The sequence below is a fragment of the Choloepus didactylus genome, chromosome 23, assembly GCF_015220235.1.
Source record: "Choloepus didactylus isolate mChoDid1 chromosome 23, mChoDid1.pri, whole genome shotgun sequence".
In the NCBI taxonomy this organism is placed as follows: Eukaryota; Metazoa; Chordata; class Mammalia; order Pilosa; family Megalonychidae; genus Choloepus; species Choloepus didactylus.
Genome location: NC_051329.1, coordinates 24040014 through 24053705, shown reverse-complemented (window position 1 = coordinate 24053705; position 13692 = coordinate 24040014). Strand labels below are relative to the sequence as shown.

The following is a 13692-nucleotide window of genomic DNA, read 5'->3' as shown; positions in this document are numbered from 1 at the left end:
CTGCAGCCTGGGGTTGGCAGCTGGGATGTGCTTTTGGAAGGCTTTGATTGCCCACGTGGCACCGTGGAAACTCTAGATAGCAGCTTCCAGCCTCACCATTTGCCACCCGTCCCTACAGCCTTCATGGCCCCTCACTGTCTGTGGATGCACAGCCGTCTGGCCAGGGCTGCTCCAGAGAAGGTTCTGGGATGCCTGCCTGCCCCCTCCCATGCCCCTCTCCCATCTCCACCCCACCCCGGGCTTTGTGTCCTGAGGCGTTTTCCTGGGGATGATTCATTTAGAGCAGCGCAAGCGGAGCCAAGCCCCAGAGGTTGCAGGCGGGACCGTGGAGGGCAGTGCCTGCAGGCCTTGGGGAGTGTCTGGGGCGCGTAGCCTGGGGAGGGGGTGCGCCTTGTCCTGTGTGCTTGCATAGCTGGCAGCAAGGGGAAGCAGCCGGCCTAGGAGTCAAGTACATTCTTGCAACAAGCAGACCTCTGACCCAGGTAACTGTGGCCCAGCAAGGGACAGGTGGCCAGAGAGTGGGAAGAGTAGTAGTGCCCTAGGGCACAGCTTGCATTAGAATCCAGCTCCTCCACTTAGGAGCCGGGTGATCTGCGGCCGTTGGCTGCCTTCCCTTTGCTTCCGTTTCCTCACCTGCCGAATAGAGGCACAAATAGGAACTGTCTCCCCGTGCTGGAAATTACTTATCCTGGTATGAGGCAAAAAAGGAGGCCCTGGGATCAGACAGGCTCTTTGGAATCTGGAGCACGCTCTGTTTTCTCATCTGTTAAAGGCAATCATTATAGCCATAACTGCTATTACCACATGCTTGCTAGCTGCCAGGCACACTTCTGGGCGCTTACTGGACTTTCACTCATTTAAATTCTCACAACAACCCTATAAGAGGAACACTAGGCTCCGAGAGGTGAATTCATGTGCAAAAGGTCACCCAGCTAGGAAGTGGGAGAAATGGGATTTGAATCCAGAGTCTACACTCGTAATTGCCATCCTTACCCACCTCAATGGCCAGCATGTAGAAAGCTCTCAGAAAATGTCCGTTGTTATTATAAATGTTCTTAATGAATGTCCGTCCTTTCTCTGCCCCTCTGTCCAGACACCTACCTGGAGAGACAGCACAAGAGACTTCTTGGGCTTATGAAACCCAGGTTCCTTCTCTCCCCACCCCTGCCACAAATGCCTCCCATGAGCTATTGGGGAGACAGTTGAGTCCCAACTCTCCCTCCACATTGCTGTGTGACATTGGGCAAGGTGCTTCCCCTCTCTGGGCCTCAGTTTCCCCACCTGTTAAATGGGCACATTGGGCTATAATAGATGCTGCCAGTTGATGACTGGCAGTTAACATCCTGTTGCCTTTGGCCCACAGGATGGTTTTAGTTTCGCTCCCATGGTGTTTTTTTGTTTTTTTCTTTTTCAATGGAGCCAACATTCAAACATTTTTGGAGAAAAATTGTGATTTCTCACTTCTCTCGGAAATTCGGGGGCTCGGGCTAGACTAAGCTGCTGGAGTGTCCTGAAGCTGCCCCTTACTCGGCCTGGGCTCTCTGCACTGCCCATCCTCACACGTGTGACTTGCCCGTCCTGGCCCTGGTGCAGGTCTTCAAGGGCTCCTTGGTGTCCCTTGAACAAATAGTTCCATTGCTATAAAAACAAAGCTTTTTAACTACTGGTTTCTGTGTTCTCCAGCAGTCCTTCCAGCTCTACTGTTTAGGACATCGGAGACTTTCTGCGATTCCCCAAAACCTTTTCTGCCATTAGAAGCCCTCAAGGCTTTTAATGCATCCAGAGCTTATCTCCTTTCCACACTCCCCAGGTGAGGAGCACCTGGCTCTGTGCCCCCCTCCCCATTCAGAATGAGATTTCTGGGGCCAGCTGGGGTCCTCTGCTGAGAGTGCCCTGAGATTGTCTCTCTGATCCCAACACACCTTCACCGTCCCGTACCCCATCTCTGTCCTCATGGGGCACTGGGAAGGCATTTGTTCAAATTGACCATGGCATATTCCAGAAACTGCCTCAGAGCTGGGAAGATTGCTTTCCCAAGGTCACATCAGACAGATGTGACAGCATCAGCAGTCGAACCAAGTTCTGGCCAAACCCAAAGGCTGCCTGCGGGTGTCATCCATCCGTCCCATCCCTGCTTGGGTGGGAACCAGCATGCCAGCCCCTGGTCCTGGGACCTAGTAGGTGCTTAGTAAAGACTCAGATGAGGACACATGGCAGGTTCCCAGCTAGATGCTGGAGTGCAGGACTTAATGAGACAAGGTCTCTGTCTTCCCAGCGTTTACCCTCTGGTGGAGGAGTCAGATAAGAAAACGAGTAAGCCACATATCTGACCTGAGATGTCAACCGAGGAAGCTGGTACCAACATCTTTCAAATCTCTGTGCACACACGAATCTCCTGGGGATCTTGTTAAAGTGCATATTCTGATTTAGCTGGTCTGGAGCAGGGCCCGAGACTGCGTTTCCAACAGCCTCCAGGGGACACCAACACTGGTCATCTAAAGACCATATTTCAAGTACCGAGTACTTAGATCAGAGAGGTCAGCAAACTACGGCCCACTGTAGTTTATAAATAAAGTTTTATTGGAACGCAGCCACCATTGTTTGTTTACATTTCGTCTGTGGCTACGTTTGCACTGCAAGGACAGAGTTGAGTAGTTCCAACACACACCTGCAAAGCCAAAAATGTTTATCATCTGGCCCTTTACAGAAAAAGTCTACCGACCCCCGGCCTCAATCTCTTGGGTCCCTCCACGTTCTAACATTTTGTGGTTTGGTGAGTGTAATAGGTAATAACAATATAATGATAGTGGTTAATATTTGAGTACTTGCTGGGTTCTTAACTCTTTACAGATGTTTTTCTTAACTGTCTCCATTTTATAGATGAGAAAACAGGCTCACAGCATCTGGGTGCTCCCCCCAAGTCTGCCGTCCAGGGAGAGGGCGAGGTCCGATTTGAGCCAGGTTGATTCGTGTTGAACAGGAGCTTCTGCCTGCAACTTTTTCATAGAGCGGGGTTTTGATTTGATTCTGGCCTGTCGGACGGCATCCGGGTGCCTTCATTTCTTTATTCATTCATTCTCCCATTTAGTCGACCCATGAAGCTTGCCCTGGAAGCTAAGGTCCATGCTGGGAGCTGAGAAAATGTGGGGACTAGGATGGGGTCCCAGCCCCACACATTCCTGCCTGGGAGGCAGGTGCATCAACACCAGAGGCCCCCACGGGGTGCTCTAGATGCCTTGGGGACACTGATACAGGGGTGGGAGGCAGTCAGGGAAGGCTTCTTGGAGGAGGGCATTTGAATTGCGTTAGGAGGAGTGAGCAGGGTCGAGAAGGGCAGGGAAGGTTTTCCAGGGAGAGGGGACTGCAGGGGCAAAAGTTTGGAGCAGGAGATGCTCACTCAACCTTCGAGGCTGAGAGTTCATGCACAAAGAATGTAGTATATTTGTGTGTGTCTGGGGAGGGAGGGTTAACATTGGAAAGTGACAGTGCTGACTGCAGAGGCCAGCAGGGGTCAAGTCACAGTGTGGCCCCAAGCGCCAGGAAGAACTGGACTTTACCCTGGAGGCCACTGCTGCCCAGGGTGGGTGGCGCAGGCACCTGTCGTCTGATGGAACACGGACCATTAGATGCAGAGTGGCCCTTGCACCCTCTGGCTGACCTCCAGGATAAAGTCCCCACTTAGTGCTAATGTGTCTTTAATGCTTCATCCGCCTGAGCAAAGAGCAGGCCCCCCAGCTGGGATCCGTCTGCAGCCTCCAGCTCTTCAGTAGCAAGCATTCCTTCTTTTGCATTTAGTTTTGCAGTTGCTTTCCAATTAGGGCAGGTTTTAGAGTTTCCTTTTAAAATATATTCTTAAAATACCAACACCATGTAAAGAAAAGATTAAATAAGTAAGAGTAGAGGGGGCCCGGGATGCAGCCAATATCAGGAAAGTGGTCCTCGGCTGAGAGGAATTTGGGGAGCCCCACGGTGTGCAATGGGGGGCTTGGAGGGGCCAGGCCAGCAGTGACCTTGCTCTTCATGTACTGCTCCTTCCCTGAAGCCCCCAGGAACTTTGACCAGGGGACACGGGATGGCCCGATTAGCTGTGATGTGGGTGCAGGGCTGTGGGTGCAGATGGACAGCTGCCAGAGCTGGGGTTCCCGTTCTAGCTGCCTCTGCTCCTTGCTTTGCTCTTTGTCAGTGTTTTTGTCAAGTTTTTGATTTTTGTTTCCCCCTTTCTTCTCCACCCCCCAAATCTCTGTCTCCCCCATGTAATCTCTCCCCTGTCTCTGTTTCTGCCCATGTCCATCTGTCTGTCTCCTTCCTCCTCCACCCGCCACTTCCCCCTTCCTTCCCTTCACCCTCCTCCACACACACACACACACTCACCCATCACAGCCCTTCCTTTCTCTCAGTTAGAAACTTTGGGGCCCACTTCCTTTGGCTTGTGACATCCCGCCTCTGAACCACCGGCCCGAGAACACGGCCAGACACCCCTGCCAGGGGCATGCAAGAGGGGTCGTTGCCGCTCCCCTGATGGAGGCCCAGTTGGCTCAGGAGCCTGGCGGAGGCCAGGCAGGATGTGCGGGATTCTGATTCAACCTCTGACCTTTCCACACACATGCCCCCCCACCTCCACCCCGCCCAGGGCCCTCGGGAGGAAGAGGAAGTCCTGGTTGGGGCCAGAGGGTAGAATGCCATTTTGGGTGTGATTTGGTTTGGGGAGCTCAGCGTGGCCTCCGTGTCCAGCCCGGGCAGGGGAGTGGGGTTACCCTGCCCCTGAGAGCCCCCTCACACACACAGTCTGGCCAGCACACAGTAGGTACACAGACCAGCACGGCGCTCCTCCACCTTTCTGTCAGCGAGAGGGGCCACGAGCTCCCCAGGCAGGCTCCATGCTGTCCCTTCACTTCTTACTTGTTGAGCACGTAGTAGGCCATCAACACAGAGTTGTGGGCTATGGGTTTTGGGGGCAAAGGCAAGATGAGAAATTGGGTCCAACCTCTTCTTTTCACTTATGGGGAAACAGCTCCAGGGACTCGAAGTGACTTGCTCAGGATCCCACAAACCATTTTGTAGTCAAGAGTGGGGTCTGGGTCCCCCATCCCCTGGAAACCCTGAGCAGTACAGAGGGTATGTTTAGCAGGGGACTCCCCGCTGTGGGTGTCGTGTGCAAAATCTTCACTTAGGGGCTGGGAGATTTGGGTTTGAGGCCTGGCTCGCCCTCACCTACCTGCTGGGGACCTTGGGCAAGCTCTTCCTTCCCTGAGGACCTCAGAGTCTCTGTGTGCCTTTCAGGTGGCTGCAGGGGTCAGGTTCAGAGGTTGCTGACCTTCCATCTGGGACAGTGAGTTCTGAGGCAGGGGCTCTGTGGCCGTAGCCCCCAGAACCTCAGTTTTCTGGCTGTTGCCTGATCTTGTATCACTGCACACCCTCCTCCCTCATCTGCCCCACAAGGCCCTTCTGCAAACCAAATATAGAAGATGCAGCATCCAGCCTCAAAAGCCATCAGTAGCTCCCTATTACCTGTAAAAAACAGTGGGTGGGGCTATTCCCAAGGATGGCCCCTGTCCTCCTGCCTGCCTCCCTTCCCCTCTGTGAGCTTCTCAAACTTGGGCGGGTGCATCTACGTCTCTTGGAGGGCATTTTGCAATGCAGATTGATGGCCCCACACCCAGAATTTCTCCTTCTGCAAGTCTGGGGGAGGCCTTGAATTTGCATCTCTAATACATTCCCTGGTGCTGCCCCTACTGATCTTCTAGGAACCCCCGCTGGGAATCTCCAGAGTAGAGGCTCAGCCCGCAGCCTTTAAAACCATCCAGTGTAGGTTCAAGACTCCACTGGATGGAAGGGCGAACTGTGGTGTATCTACACGATGGAATATTGTGCAGCTGCAGAAAGGAAGGTGTGAGGTATGCAACGGGGTCAACGAACCTTGAATACACTGTGTTGAGTGAAATAAGCTAGAAACAAAAGGACAAACATTGTATGGTCTCACTAAAATGAGCTTACTTTAATGAGCAAACTCTGGGAGAGTACACAGGTTACCAGGAGATAGAGGGCAGAGATTGGGCAATTGATGATTGAGGAGTACAGGACGTTCAATAAGGTTCGGAAATGGTTAGCACAACTCTGTGATGGTAGCACAACACTATAAGTGTAATTAACAAAGTGGAGTGTGAGTATGGTTGAAAGAGGAAGGCTAGAGTTTTTTAAGTCACCAGAAGGAAAGCTAGAGGATAAAAACTGGGACTGTATAACTTAGCGAAACCTGAAGTGGACAATGATGGTGGTTAATTGTACAAATATAATAAAGTTCTTACAGGAATGAGAACAAAAGTATGTTACTATTACAAGGTGTTAATAATCGGGTGTTATATGGGGAAAAATTACAATCAGTGTCAACTAAGGTCTATAGTTAACAGTAACATTGTAATAATCTTGCATTAATTGTAACAAAGGCACGATACCAAAGCTAAATGTCAATAATAGGGGGATTATAAGGGGAACGGGATTGTCTTCTTTGGAAGAAATGAAAAAGTTCTCATATTGACTGTGGTGGTGAATGCATAATTATGTGATTATACCAAGAGCCATTAGTTGTATACTTAGGATGGATTATATGATATGTGAATAAAGCTGGGTTTTTTTTGTTTTTTTTTTTAAGGCAGTATTAAAAAAAATAAAAGAACCCGCTGGAGAGATCTCAGGCCAGTGGATTTACCCTCTGGGCCTCAGCTCCCTCATCTGTAAAATGGGATGATAACAGTACCACCCTCCTAGCTGAAGGGTGAGGATTAAGTGACCTAAGACGTGTTGAGCTCGTAGACACCAGCGAGTAACACCTGCTACTGTTACTATCAATATAAGTTCCCCCTTCCCCCCAACGAATTCTTCCACTTGCAGTGAATCCTTTGCCATCCCCCTAAATTCCCGCACACTTGCACCCCTGCTCTGCCTGGGAAGCCTCACCTAACCTTGGTTAAAATGCTCCCCATCCTTTTAGACTCCGCTTAAATGCTTTCCTGCTCCTCCCCACCTCCACCCCACCTGCCGGAATTCAGGGCTCATTCTCCCGACGTCCCCTGTTGGCACGATTGATTTATTCCCCTAATCCTGCTCTCCTTTCATTCTGCCGATTATTAGTTACTTGGGCGTCGCTCTCCCAGGCTGACCCACCAGCTCCGTGCTGGGGGAGGGCAGGAGGGCTTTGGATCGGATTGCTTGGCACAAAGAAGGTCCACCCTGAAGATTTCCCCCAAAGGACAGCCTTGCTGTTTTTCAGGAAGGCCAGCCCTTGGCAGCAGCTTACAGGAAGGCTTCCCCGCGGGGTGGAGCCCGTTCGGGATGTGGGATTTCCCTGATTAGTAAGAGCGTGGGCTTGGCATGCTGCAGCCCCAGGTTCAAATCTAGGTTTTACCTTTATGTGCCGTGCGGCCTTTGGTATTTTTCTTAATAATTTTTGTGCCCTTCTCGTCTTTGTTTAAAAATGGTACCGTGATCACTTAGATCCGTGGGTTTTCATGAGGATTCGGTTGGGCTTCACTGATGCAACAAATATTTATGGAGCATCTTCTGGGTGCTGGCCTCTGTGCTGATGGTGGGGGTAGAGCCATGCGCAAGGCAGACTGTCCCTGCCCCTTGAGGGGGGGGCTGATGTTTTGAGGGGGAAAGATGGACCTGAAGGGAAAGGTACAGCCGTGAAAGGAGAGGCTGCTCCGAAGTGCTCTGAGTGTGGTCTTGCACGTAGCAGGCCCTCAGCAACTGGGGGCTGCGATCATCACTGTTACTTTCACCGTAATGATTGTGGAAACGAGGCAGAAAGGGAGGCAGCCTTGGAAGAGGGGATAGTGTCAGTGGTGGCAGAGTTTGCAAGAAGGCATTAGGTACAAAAATCATCCTAATCACAGCCAGCGTTGACAGAGGCCCTAGAGTGTGCTGGGGACCCTGGGCATTGCAAACTCAGTGATGTGCAAACTCATCTCACCCTCTAGGGAGGCGCTTTTATTATCCCCGTTTTACAGATGAGGGAAATGGGGTACCGGAGAGCAGGGGCCACGTGTCCAGGGAAGTGGACGAGCTGGGGTTCGCACTCAGGCTCCTAACCCATGTGGGGAGCTTCGGGCTCCCGCAGGTGAGCGATGGGAGGTTGAGACCAGGCGGGGCCCAGGGACAGGGGGAAAGGGCTCGAGTTTGGCCATGAACCCCAAAAGCTGTGGGGCGTCTTCCTGCTGGAGTCCCTGAGTGGTCCAGGGTTATACTGGGTGGGGAAGTTCATGGCACATTTTCTCCTCTTATGGCCCATCAAAGGCAGTGACTCATTGGGTAAGCTGGTGGGTGACGGCCTATGGTTGGGAGCCCACACCTCTGATAGGGAAGACGCCCAGGTATGTGCTTCTTTGGTGAAAAGAGGCGTTTGCTCCATGCCGCCTTTTGCCCAGCTCTGCTTTCTGGGACCTTCTCCACTTAGGACTTGGGACAGAGCGGGCCCAGGTTGGGGGAAAGACGACTGGAGGGATTCCCATCTTTCTCCAGCCATTCATTCCACAAACACCTGAGACTTGCCTGGTTCTGATCAAACGGGTGCCTTGGCGAGGACTTTTGTCTTTTTGTTCATAATGTCACTGACACCTTCCTGTGACCCAGGCCACAGGCTGCGAGAGGAGACCTGATGTGGTGGAAAGATGGGGATTTCGGGTCAGATGTGTCCAGTTGGAGCACCAGCTGTCTTGCTCATGAAGCGTGAGACCTCAGGCCAGACACTTCCCCTGTCTGGGCCTCAGTTTCCTCGCCCATAAAATGGGGATCATAAGAGAGACCCTCTCATGGGTGGCCCTGAGGATGATAGATAATGGTTATGCAGCGCCTGGAGCATAGAGGTGCTGGATAATTCAAAGCTTCTTTGTTTATGTTATTCTCTACCCATTTTACAGATGAGGAAACCGAGGCTCAGAGAATGTAAGGGAATCTATATTATTGTGCTCCCTGCCTCTTTCCTGGGAATGACCAGGTGAGCCTACAGATGGAACAATGTTAAGAAGTACTTTGCGGGAATGCCCCAGGTCCCCCCCAGAACCCCGAGTCATTTTCCTTGGGGGAAAGCAGCTCACCCACTCCACACAGTGAAGAGAAGAGAGTTTTCTCCCTCATGGGTTTCTCTCTGTGACTTTTTAAGTGTTCTTGTTCTGAGCAGCTCTTGAAGCCTTTAAAATTCTTCCTTTTTTTTCTTTTGCCTTTCAGGAGCAAGTAAGAGGGAGGAGACTCTTCCAGACTCGGACTGCATTTGTGCAAGCGGGAGACAGAGGAGCAGGTTAATGCCCCAGGAAGCTGGGTTCCCAGGTATGTGCTACTTCAGAACTCGGGCCAGCACATTATGGTCTTTAAAACTGCCACCTAAGTCCCACCCAGCCCCCTCAGTAAAATGCTCAAACTATCCCCCAGGATGAAAGCCTAATACTTCTTGGATAAACCACACCCACGAAAAAAGGTTCTGGTAGTCTCATCTGGGAACATTGCATCCAGCAATTATTTATTACTTGCTTGCTTTGTTCCTGGTCAAGCTGCTCCACCTTTTGGCTGTCAGCCATTGCAAAACCTCCATGACAAAGATGTGGAATGTACTGCAATCCACCGGAAACTCCAGTGGGGGGTGGAGGGCAGGGGGAAGTTAGCCAGAGACTCTCAAAGCAAAAAAAACAGTGGGACAGCCTTATTGTAAAGGTATTCTAGATGGGGCTTCCTTTGGAGCAGAAGCGAGAGTGGGCAGCTCATCCCTGCCATCACCCTGTGTCTTCATGGCTGTTTTGGAAATACATTTTGCTTAGTTTCATCAAAATAGACTTTTAAAATCACACTTGGAGGACTGGGGAAGACTTTGAGTGGTCAGCAAGCTGAAGTCAAAAAGACCCTACTATATTCCCACGTCAGTCACGCTGTGAGTGGTAGAATCCTAATTCAAAATAACTTATGGTAAAGAAAAAATATATAATTGATTGGCTCAGGGGAATGGAAAGTCCAAAGGCACATTGCTTTCACGTATAGCTATACCGAGGTGTGCCAACATATCGGGACACTGTCTCTTTCACCCTGTATCTCTCAGATGTGCTTTCTTCTGTGGGGAGCCTCATTTTCAGGTATGCTTTCTCTGATAACAACTTCGAGCATACATCCTGCTAGCTGGAAGAGTGCCATTACCCTAAGAAATTCTTACAAATCCTGGGACGGATTGATAATTGTGCCTATCTGTGGGTATCTGTGGCCTCTCACTGGCTGGAGCTGAGTCACTGGGCCTGGGAGTTTCTGGCAGGCAGAGGAACACAACAGCAGTTACCATGGAGAATGATGAGACATAGAGGGGTACTTAATCTGGTTTGGGTGTTCAGGGAAACCTTCCTGGAGGAGGTGTTGCTTAAGCTGAGGAATTAACAGGCTAGCCAAGATAAGGTTGGGGAGAGGACATGCATATTGAACTCATATTAGTTGGGACTTGTGATTACCAGAGACGGAGACCCTGCTCCCATGGAATTAAGCAAAAATAAAAAATAATAAATAAATAAATAAATAAATTTTGTGGCTTCTGTAACTAAAATATCCAGGGAAAGTTATGCCATGCCTGAAGGCATGGCTAGATCTAGGAACCCAACGAACATCAGGGATTCTTCTGGCCCGTAGGGGCTGATCCGGCAGAGAGACAAAACAAACAAACATAAAAGCAGGAACAGAGTGAGACATAAACTTTATTATAGAAACTTACTTACAGGAGTAAAGCAAGTCAGAGAAGCTGCTCTGACAGTGGCCGGTTCAGAGCTCAGTGTGAAGGCACTCTGCACTGAGGCAGGAATCAGCAAGGCTAGTTATAGAGGCCCAAGGCAAAGACATTCCAGTGAGCATAAGGACCTAGATACAGCAAAAGGGGCTGTGTCACATAGGGGAAAGATTAACCATCCTCAGCATGTGCATTATTTGTAAATAACAGTAGACACGATAACACCTCAAGGATTCCGGAGAAGTGTAGGGCACGGGCTAACATCCTGCACGGAGGAGGGTCTGGTGTCTAGCTTACATTGACCATCTGCACATTCCTTCCTCCTTAGGGAGGTCAGCTTAAGCATTCGCTGACTTAGGTCACGCAGGCTGCTGTGTGCTTCTTGGGTTCCACGGAGAATCAGGGAGAGCCCTGGATCCCGGGATCCCACAGGGATTCAGGTGTCTGACCGTTGGCTCTGCTTTCCTGGGTGGGTTTTGTTCTTGGACAGCCTCCTCAGGCGGTGACCAGAGATGATCCTATACCTCTCGCCCTACACCCTGCTTGCTTGGCTACCCGCAGGGCTGATACAAGCGCCGTTTGGTGGACTGCGGGAGTCTGATCATGAGGCCCCTGTAAGCTGTGTTAAGAAGGCATCCTGAAGATCGTGGGGGGCCTCGGAAGTGTAGTAAAAGCCAGACGGGCCGAATGGGCAGAGGCAGGGATGGAGGCGGATCGACGCCGTGGGAGGCGAGGGTGGCTTGGACCCAGGGGGAAGTACTGGGGGGAAGTGGCTGGATTCCAGCGAGAGGCAGGAGGGTGATTGTGATGGACAGGACACGGTGGGGGGCGGGATCAGGGGCTCTTGCTTTTTCCATCAGGGAAACCTAGGAAGGCCCCTGGCTGGGGAAGGGCCCACGTGAGGGCAGGTTGTCTGTTGAGTTTGCAATGGCGTTGAGAATACCAGCATCCGTGGCTGGTAGGGGGATATTTTGTGGTTATGATGCTGAAGGGTCAGAGGAGCCAGAAGACCAAATGGATCACATGCCCTTGGGACAGAGGGCACAGAGTGAGAATACCATTCAGTAAACAGTTATTGAGCACCTACTGTGTACCAAGTACACCCTAGTGAACAAATCATTCATCAGAGACCCCAGAAAATGAATTCTGAATATAATGAGTCCGTTCTATGGTGGTAAGTGCAGAAGGAGGGGCTGTGGCTTGCCATGCCAGTGGGGAAGGGGGCAGTATTAAGTGGGTGATCAGGAGAAGCTTCTTCGAAGGGGTCAGTTGTGAGCCCTTTGAGTTTGGGGAAGAGCAAGAGGGCCTCTGTGGCCGGAGGATAGAGAGCAAGGCAGGGCTGCTGCATGGTGAGGGCAGCAGGGTAGGGACAGGGACAGAGCCTGTAGGCCTGGTGGGCTGTATGAGGATTTGGCATTTCCTCTTGAGCGAGGTGGAAGCTACAGGAGGGTTTGGAGCAGAGGAGGGCTAGACTTGACTTTCATTTCCATAAGATCATTCTGGCTGCTCATTGAAAAATCTGCTGAGGAGGCCAAGGTAGGCTCCAGGAGGCCAGTTGGGAGTCAAGCAGATGAGAGATGAGGGCGACTCAGACCAGGGTGGCGAACGCAGGTGGATTCCAGGTCACTCTTAAAGTGAAGCCGACAGGATTTGCTGCTGGGTTGGATTGGGTGGGAGAGAAAGAAAGGAGTCAAGACTGCCTTCGAAGTTTTGGGCTGGAGCACAAGCTACCACCAACTCCCTTCCCAATGGAGGAGTTCAACTTTGGACTCGCTGATGTTAAAGTGCCAGCTAGATACCCAAGTGGAGGTGACAAGGGGACAGTTGATACCTGAGCAGGACTTTGAGGGCCTGAGATGATAATCTGGGAGTCATCAGCCTGTGAGGGGAAGAGCAAAGGGTGGGAGGAACGGGAGACAGCAGCAAAGACAAGTAGCAGAGAAAGAAACTTCCGGTACCTGTGCCAGAATGGCTGGTCCAGCTTCAAGAAAAAACCTGAAAAGTCTCAGGCTGTTGGGTGGCGGAGAGAGAAGACAAGCAGACATCCCCTGGTCACAGGCCGCCCCAGCCAGCTGCTCACTGATTGAACTCCTGTGCCAGGAGCTGGGGGGCAGGTGGCACAGTCGGAAGGTGTGGCTCAGCCTTCCTTTCTGAATCCCTGTGCCCGGCACCAGGCCTCGCCCTGGGAGGGCACCTGCCGGTGAGTGTTGACGACTGACTGAACGAATGGGGTCTCATGTTCCTTCTGCAGCAGACGGGAAAGGTGTGCAGGGACAGGGCAGGGGCAGAGGCCACCCCAGCCAGCAACACCTTTCCTCAGCATTTTACAGAGTGTGATTTTTTTTTTTAAGCCATTTTTATTGAAGTCTAAGAGATGCATCCAGAAAGGTGCACATGCCATCGGTGCATGGCTTGATGGATTTTCAAAGGATGCATATGCCAGGTCGCCAGTACCCAGATCAAGAAAAAGAGTATTCTCAGTGTCGCCCCTAGAAGCTGCCTTGTGCCCCCTTCCAATCATGCCCCCTGCAGGGGAAACCACCATCCTGCTGTCTCCCTCCAGAGATTAGCTTGCCTGTTTCTGTACTTCATACACATGGAATCATGCAGTATGTTCTCATTTGTGTGGGCTTTTTTCACTCAGCATAATGTCCAAGATTCATCTGTATTGTTGCATGTTCTTTTTCCTGGTTGTGTGTGTATGTCTGTGTGTGTATTCTTTTTATTTACTTGTTTATCCCTTCTGTTGTTAATGGGTGTTGGGCCCATTTCCAATTGGAAGCTACAGTGCAGCTGGGCACAATTTCAGTGCCTTTTGGTGAACTGTTCTGTGCATTTCCGACGGGCATATTAGCGGTAGGATTGCTGGGTTGAGCATCAGCCACGTGGCGGGGAGAGAGGGGCAGGGGAAGCAAGCCCCCAGGAGACTTCTGGCCTCTTCCCTG

At 51.3% G+C, this 13692-nt stretch overlaps 1 protein-coding gene across 1 annotated transcript in view; it reads left to right on the top strand.

Moving 5' to 3' along the window:
- The window catches only part of TPST2 (tyrosylprotein sulfotransferase 2), a 48852-nt gene that overhangs the window by 3438 nt on the left and 31722 nt on the right, over positions 1-13692 (top strand). The window contains exon 2 of the mRNA XM_037817131.1: positions 9223-9321. The gene's annotated coding sequence lies outside the window, so the exon portion shown is untranslated. The remainder of the gene's footprint in view (positions 1-9222; positions 9322-13692) is intronic.